At 42.5% G+C, this 8492-nt stretch overlaps 1 pseudogene; it reads left to right on the top strand.

The window, feature by feature from the left end:
* LOC100514448 lies at positions 5362 to 7470 on the top strand (annotated as a pseudogene).

Below are 8492 nucleotides of genomic sequence, written 5' to 3'. Positions count from 1 at the left end.
TCAAGTCCTCTAAACTTGCAGAGGCCAGAGTAGTGGAGACAAGAGCACAGATGCCAAATTGTATGTGATGGTAAATGGGCCTGCTTCTCTTCTGAACCCTTGATATATGGACCCATGCATTCTATAAATTGGGAGAATGTCACATCATGATTGTCCTTGATTTAGAAGGAATACTGCATCCTACAAATTATGGATCCAGAATAGCGTATGCATTCCAATGCCTGCACCAGATATAATTATTCTCTTTTAAATGAAATGTCATCCTTAATCATCTATTGATTTTTTTACACTCCCTTATTTTATTTATTTTATTTTATTTTTTTTATTTATTTGGCTGTCGTGTGACATTTGGAGTTCCAGGGCCAGGGATCAGATCTGAGCTGCTGTTGCAAGCTGTGCTGCAGCTCAACCCAGTATACTGGGCTGGGGCTTGTGCCACAGCAGGGATCTCTTCTTCCTTAGTTTTATTCCTTTCAACCCAGACCTTACTCTCTCTTTCATTTCCCAGACAACCTTTTTTTCTTTTTGCTTTTTTCCTTTTCTAGGTCCTCTCCTGCAGCATATGGAGGTTCCCAGGCCAGGGGTTGAATTGGAGCTATTGCTGCAGGCCTATGCCAAAGCCACAGCAATGAGGGATCCAAGCCATGTCTGCAACCTACACCACAGCTCAGGGCAATGTCAGATCCTTAACGCACTGAACGAGAACAGGGATCAAACCCACACTCTCATGGTTCCTACACGGATTGGTTAAACACTGAGCCATGATGAGAAGTCCCCCAGGCAACCTTTTTATGTAGTTTACACTTGCCAGCTAGATTTCCTTAATAACTCTTCAATCCACTCTACCTGGGGTTATTTAGAGCCCTGTCAAATATCAACAAATGCTTCCATGGTACCAGCCAATATGAAGGAATATTGTTCAGTACACTTTTTTGGGGGGGGCATCACCTGGGGCACACGGAAATTCCTGGGCCAGGCTTGGAACCCACCCCACAGCAGTGACCCAAGCTACAGCAGCCACAACACCAGAACCTTAACCCACTGCTCAATAAGAGAACTCCTTTTCCTCCTCCTTGTGAAGGTCCTTTGAAGAAAATGAAACTATTAACCACTGTGCTGTTCTTCAGAAAGGACCTCTTGGCCTCCATGACATTGTGGATACAAGCAATTCATGAAATCTCCAAAGAGTTTTCAAGGGCAGAGCATCCCAGAAAGGTGGTTCTTGGGTCTGGTTCATGTAGAAATTAAATGTTCTCTGGGGGACACCTTGTCATTTAAAAGCCAAACCAAAGAAAGAAGAGTTTCTTCTGGAGGAAGGAAATTCATCTCCCTCCAAGGCTGCTTGCTGAAAATTGTCCATCTTGGCTGAAAAACGTCCACCCTCTCATGTATGTTCCCCAAAGGAATGGCATTGTTTGTAGGATGGAAAGACAATGGAAAAGTTTATTTAATGAGCACCTCTGGGAATCCACCCCCTGAGATGCTGGCAACTTGAGACATGTGCCCAATGCCCCTTTCCTATAATTCTCTGAGCCCAGCCAAGTGCAAACAGAACTGGGCTTCCCAAGGACAGTCCCCGGAAAACAGAAGGCTGTAGGGATACCTTTTGGAAAGAAGGTTCCAGGAAGGGTTGGGGTAGTAAGAAAGAAAAGAGGGGAGAAAAGGAGAGCCGGGCTTATCCTCTAGAACAGTGATATGTGAAGTCCCATATTCATTTATTCCATGACAGTGAAGTCCCTGTACTTTGAAGGTGCTTTAGTTTCTGTGGAAACAAGTCTTTTCCAGCTCTTGCGGTTTCATTCTCTTTCTTCATGGAATCTAGAGCTTCTCCCCAATAATTTTTCTGCTGGGTCTCCACCTCTGCCCTACGCCTCTGCAATCACAGGCTCCTGTTGGATTGCCTGTGTCCAACCATTTATTCTCAAGTAGTCAGTGGAGATTGAATATGCACAAGGTATGGTCAGATTTATTACTCATGTGATTGGATTATTCCACTCAGCTGGTTGGTTTGTTTTGGTAATATTCATGACATCCTAGGCCAGGGATGGCACCTGAGCCACAGCAGTAACCAAAGTCACAACAGTGACAAAGGCAGATCTTTTACCTGCTAGCCATCAGGGAACTCCTGTTGTATTCTGCACCTAGTGTGCAGTACTGTTAGCACTTAATGGTTTTGTATTGATTGCTGTTGTCTCACTTAGGTGTCCACAATATCAGATGCCAATTATGTAACTCTTTCTGATACTCTGTACTCAGAGAGTCCCTTTTCTCATTGAATGAATCTCCTTAAATATTCTGGAGACTATTGAGATATTGAAGTTAGACTAGTCTGCCTTACCCTCTTCATAAATTTACTGTACATATTTTAAGGATGTGATATACAATATCCAGGTGGACACAGTTGTTAAAAAACCATTTTGTTTTAGGTTAAGCAATTGTCTTTGGTTTCCTGCCTTAGTGAGAGCCTCTGTCCTGGCTCCTAACTGTCAGTACTGACACTCACGTTTTCTCAAATGCAGTTTCCAGTGTGATTTCAGCTATGTTTTCTCTTCATCTACCTATTTTGTTGATGAATTCTGTGAAGTTCCTAGTATTGAGCCAGCTCTTCATTCTTAGACTAGGTATTACTTGTTTAGGATATATTATTTTCTTAAGAGAAACTTGAATGTATTTTATATAATATGAATATTCCATTTTGTTTCAGTATTCAAGCATGTGATGACCTTGAAATTTTCCTTTTTGTGTTATTCTTTATCCCTTTGGTTCCAATCTTTCTTTGTTTTTTGGATGCCCTTCAGGACTACAGAAGATAATGCACCAGGGATCGAATCCACACCAGAGCTGCAACACAAGCCAAGGAAGTGACAATGCTGGATCCTCAAACCACACATGGGAACTCCTGGTCTCAGTCTTTATTACATGTCTATCATTTGCAGGAGTTGAGCACCTGCTATGTGCCAGGCAGCATGTAAGTCCCTGGAAAGATGCTGATGAGCACAAAACATCACAACTTCTGACCCACAAATAAATACAGCATTACCAACTGGAGATATCATCAAGAATAGCACAGAAGGAGTTTCTATGGCATCGGAGCTTAAGGATCTGGTCGCCGCAATGCCACGTGTTTGATCCCTGACCTGGAACTTCCACATGAAGAGAGTGCATCCCAAAAGAGAGAAAGAAAATATACTTTTTCACAAAGTACATTCCACCCACACCACTTCCAGTGGAATAAGAATAAAGTGTTAAAGAAAAAGAATAGTACAGGAAACTCCACTGGTGGACTTCACCCTCTGTCCTCCTGACCCTCACCCTCTGTTCTCCATCTCACTGGCTTCTCAACTACCTTCAACAACCTGCCCTTACCAAGCTCACCAACCCACAGGGCAAGTGTGAACTCTGTTCTCTCAGCCCAACATGCTTGTCCTTCCCCTATCTCCTCTGATTTACAATCACCCATCTTCCCTCTCACAGTTCAATATTCATATTTCAGAGAGCCCTCTCCCACACACCTCCCCAGAGCCAATTATCCCTCAATGGTTTTTTTTTTCCTCTTTTTTCATTCTCTCGCATTGCTAATGCCAAATGTTTTTCTACTATGAAGAATGTATTCATTTATTTTCATCTTAATTCGACCTTTCAATTTTTAGGGTAGTTTGATCTATAGGACCTTGGATATTTTTTTATCAAAACTTTCTCTTATTTGGTAGTGAACACCACTGATTTTTACTGCAATACATTTCCACTTCTGAGCATGAACAAATGAGCTCACATTCTCATACACTTTGATTTTATTTTGAAAGTTTTGTGATTTGTTTCCTCTTCTCATCTTTGTGTTTATATGCTTTCCCTCCTCTTGGAAGAATGCACCTGGCAGGTGGTATATCTGAAAGCAAAAGCCATAAGGACCATCACCACGTAGAGGTGCTACACGGCAGTCCAGAGAGGCAACAGGACTGCTGTGTTTATAATTGGAATTCCATCTTTTTCTTTTTTTCTTTCTTTCTTTTCTTTTTTTTTGTCTTTTTGCCTTTTCTAGTGCCACTCCCATGGCATAAGGAGGTTCGCAGGCTAGGGGTTGAATTGCAGCTGTTGCTGCCAGCCTATGCCAGAGTCACAGCAACATGGGATCTGAGCCTCGTCTGCACCCACACCACAGGTCACAGCAATGCCGGACCCTTAACCCACTGAGTAAGGCCAGGAATTGATCCCACATCCTCATGGTTCCTAGTCAGATTCATTAGCCACTGAGTCACGATGGGATCTCCTGGAATTCCATCTTTGATGACTTTCCTTGTTTAAGTGGAATGATGATCATTGATAGAGAATTCATAAGACAAATTTATGTATTTGAACAAGCTCCCACTGATGAAATGTCCGCAGTATGTGTCAGAAGAATCACACTAGAAAAATTGTATCATCCCATTTAACTCACTCGTTAGTCTTACAGTATATGGAATGTTACTCCCACATAGAGGTGTGGCATCTGCCTCTGAGAAAGATTAAATAACTTTGTCTTGAGGTCACACAGATGGAAGCTGGTGGACCAAAATTCTATTTAGGAAGCCTGACTCAAGATCCCATCTCCTTGTTATTCTATCTGAACCCATGCCACAGCATTGATAATGATGAAACCTTAACTGCTGGGCCACCAGGGAACTCCAAGATCCCATGTTCTAAATCACAATTCTATACTCTTCAGTGGGAGATTCATGTATCAACAATAATTATCATAAAAATGGATAATAATGATAGTAATAATAGCTATCATGTATTGAGATCTCACCATGTACAAAGGCATGTTCAGACCTCACAAAGGATGTAATGAGAGGACCCACAAGGGCAATGAAATCCTGCTGTTAAGCACCAAGAACTATGTCTGCTGACTTATGATGGAGCATGATAATGAGAGAAAAAAGAATGTATATATGTATATATGAATGTGTAAGTGGGTCACTATGCTTTACAGTAGGAAAAAAAATTTTATTGGGGCAATACCAATAATAAGAAAATCAATTTTAGAATTAAAAAAAAAGGTAAGTGAGAGTTAACTGTGACATCAAATCAGGTCATAGACTTGAGGTTGTTGGAACTGAAAATCCATGACTTAATCACCACGAAATGACTTCTTTGAAAAAGGGATGTGTGGAGATTATTGAAGAAAAGGACTTAATGGTTTATGTTTATCAATTTGAACAGGAGAATTTGAACCTGTTGCATGGGTGATAAAAAGAGAGAGAGTGATTTCTTCTTACTTAATGTCTGAATAATTACACACATTTAAAATGGAAATGGGCTACCCCTTGAATGAGAGAATCACTGGTAATGGAGGGACAAAGAGGGGGTGCAGGACATCCATGAAAAGGTGATGACTACTCAGGTGCCAGTTGGCTGTTCACTGAAAGTTGCTTTTGCCTCCTTCCCCAGCAGGCACACCAGCTACATGGAAGCAGGAAACCACACAGGAGTATCAAAACTGTTCCTCCTCCTGGGTCTCTCAGATGACCCTGAACTGCAGCCCTTCCAATTTGGGCTCTTCTTATCCATGTACCTGTCACCGTGCTTGGGAACCTACTCATCATCCTGGCTGTCAGCTCTGACTCCCGCCTCCACACCCCCATGTACTTCTTCCTCTCCAACCTGTCTTTTGTTGACATCTGTTTCGTCTCTACCACTGTCCCGAAGACGCTAGTGAACATCCAGGCACAGAGCAAAGACATCTCCTACATAGGATGCCTCACTCAGGTGTATTTTTTTGTTGTTTTTGTTGGAATGGATGATTTCCTCCTGACCGTGATGGCTATGACCGTTTTGTGGCCATCTGCCACCCCTTGCACTATGTGGTCATCATGAACGCCCGCCTCTGTGTCCTTCTGGTTCTGATGTGTTGGTTTGTCTTTTTCTGTGTTGCTCTTGTTCATCTTCTACTGTTGATGCAGCTGACATTCTGTGTAGGCACTGAAATCCCACATTTCTTCTGTGAACTGGATCAGATTCTCAAGGTGGCCTGCTCAGACACCTTCATCAATGAGGTCTGTATGTATGTGGCCACTGCCCTGCTGTGTATGCTTCCTCTCACTGGGATCCTCTTTTCTTACTATCAGATTGTCTCCACCTTAATGAAAATGGTGTCCACTGAGGGCAAGTACAAAGCCTTTTCCACCTGTGGGTCTCACCTCTCTGTGGTCACCTTGTTCTATGGAACGAGTCTAGGGGTCTACTTCACCTCTGCTGTGACCCATTCTCCCCATAGAATCTCCATTGCCTCAGTGATGTACACCGTGGTCTCTCCCATGCTGAACCCCTTCATCTACAGCCTGAGGAACAAAGATGTGAAGAGGGCTTTGGGAAGGCTCCTCAGCTGAGTCTGTTGTTTGTGATGGGCCACTGGCCTCAGAACTAAGTGCACATGGTGGGCTCCAAAGACAAATGATGCAAAGATCAATGTCTTTTTTCTTTTCTCCCCTCAAAACATGCTTGACCTATTTTTGTAAAGCATGTGTGACTTAACATGTCTTTGTTTTTGGATTGGTGTTTCTCAAACAGCCCTCTCAGCAATTCCCTTTTGACATTTCTCCTTTATATCTTGTCCATATATTCCATGTTTCTTCAGCATTTTGCAGTCATTCTCATGGACTGATTGACTGAGTGTGTTTTCTTCCCTGTGTTCACTTCTCCTCTCTCCCGCCCATGTTCTTTGCTCCTTCCTATAAAGTGCTTGAAGATGCATCCTTGGTTCAGTATCAGCTTCTGAGGGAATCAAACCTATTACAGGCAAGGGTTTCCTGTCTTGGCCAGCAGGTTAAGACCCAAGGATGATGGTTCCATCCCTGCCTTGATCATTGTGATAAGGATGCTGCATTGAGTGATCTGTGGTTTAAGTCACAGATGCAGTTCCAATCAGGCATTTCTGTGACTGTGGTGTAGGCTGTCAGTTGCAGCTCTGATTTGACAAGTATCCTGGAAAGTTTCATAAGCTGTCATTGCTGCCTAAAGCAGCCAAAAATAAAAAAGTGGGAATCTAGTTTTGAGTGTCAGCTTGTTCAAGTGATTAATAGCCATATATTGTGTCAGAAAACTCTCAAAAACTTTTTCATTGTCTTTTTTTTTTTTTGACCTTTTAGGTCTGCTACTGTGGCATATGGAATTTCCCAGGCTAGGGATTGAATTGGAGCTGTAGCTGCCACTGTACACTGCAGCCACCACAAAGGTGGGATCCAGGAGGCCTCTGTGACCTGCACCTCACCTCAGGTCAATGCCAGATCAGGAACACAATAAGCAAGGCCTGGGATCTTCAAACATCCTCATGAATCCTATTTGGGTCCGTGAATGCTGAACCATGATTGGAACTCCACACTGCTTCATCCTTTGCCTTCCTTCTTCCCCTTCCTCTTTCCTTTTCTTGTTTCATTGGACATTTATGTCCCATCAGGGCAGTTTTCCGATGCGCTACAAGATTCTCAAATATGTAATAATGGATATAATAAATGAATAAAACATTTTGTTACCTGGTTTATTTTAGGGGAGGGAACATTCGGGAGGTGCCACCGGGAGTGGTAGTTGCACACTTGTGGAATGTACTCAGAAGGTAATTCACCTTATGAGAAGACTATTGATAGAATTGAGTCTGCAGTGAAGGATGGGGTGGCTGAATCTGTCATCATTTCCCCTACTTACCCTGGGATCCCTTCCCCATGTCCACTTCAATCTGGCCTGTCTGTCTCTGTCAGCACTGGGTGGAACCAACATTTTGCATGCTTGATGGCAGACCTGACTGCGAATTATGCCCCACCAGGGACAGCTCTTGATGGAGAGTCATGGGGGATACCATCTTCTTCACCCTTTAGGCACATGTTAATTCTGATGTTTGGGTTTTGTGCCATTTCCCAGAATTTCCCTACAGGATGAAAACTCTGCTCACTCATGTGGGGGATGACTTAAGGTAAGCTTGATTGGATGTACTCTCTTCCCTGTATCACTTCTCCTTACTCTAACCCATGTTCCATGGTCCTTACTCCTTCCAATAAAGTGCTTACACGTGAATCCTTGGCTGGGCATCTGCTTCTGTTGAACCAAAGCTAAGACAGGTGATCAAGACCATGAAGAGAAAATGATACCATGAATGGTACCAAGGACTTCTGGGGCAAAACTAAGCAAACACAGAAACAAACAAGTATTGGGTATATACAAAGATCTCCAAATTCCTGCAAAATCCTAACTTGTTAGGTAGGAATAATATATTCAGTGTGGCTTTAACTCAACTTGATACCACTAAGTTTAATCCATAATGTATTTATCATCTGCTCCATACAAACAGAACTGGGGACCAAAGAGGTAAATGTGATTGCAGTAAAGAGTGGCAGCCATAAAAATACTGGTGTGTCATAAAGAATGTTGATAACAAAGATACAGGTTTTCAACACTCCTTGGATAATTCTAGAAAAAACTTTTTAAAATTTATTAATGGATTTCTTGAGGGATAATTTATATAC

The sequence above is a fragment of the Sus scrofa genome, chromosome 2 (assembly GCF_000003025.6).
Source record: "Sus scrofa isolate TJ Tabasco breed Duroc chromosome 2, Sscrofa11.1, whole genome shotgun sequence".
Taxonomy (NCBI): Eukaryota; Metazoa; Chordata; class Mammalia; order Artiodactyla; family Suidae; genus Sus; species Sus scrofa.
This window is presented reverse-complemented; position numbering and strand designations above follow the sequence as displayed.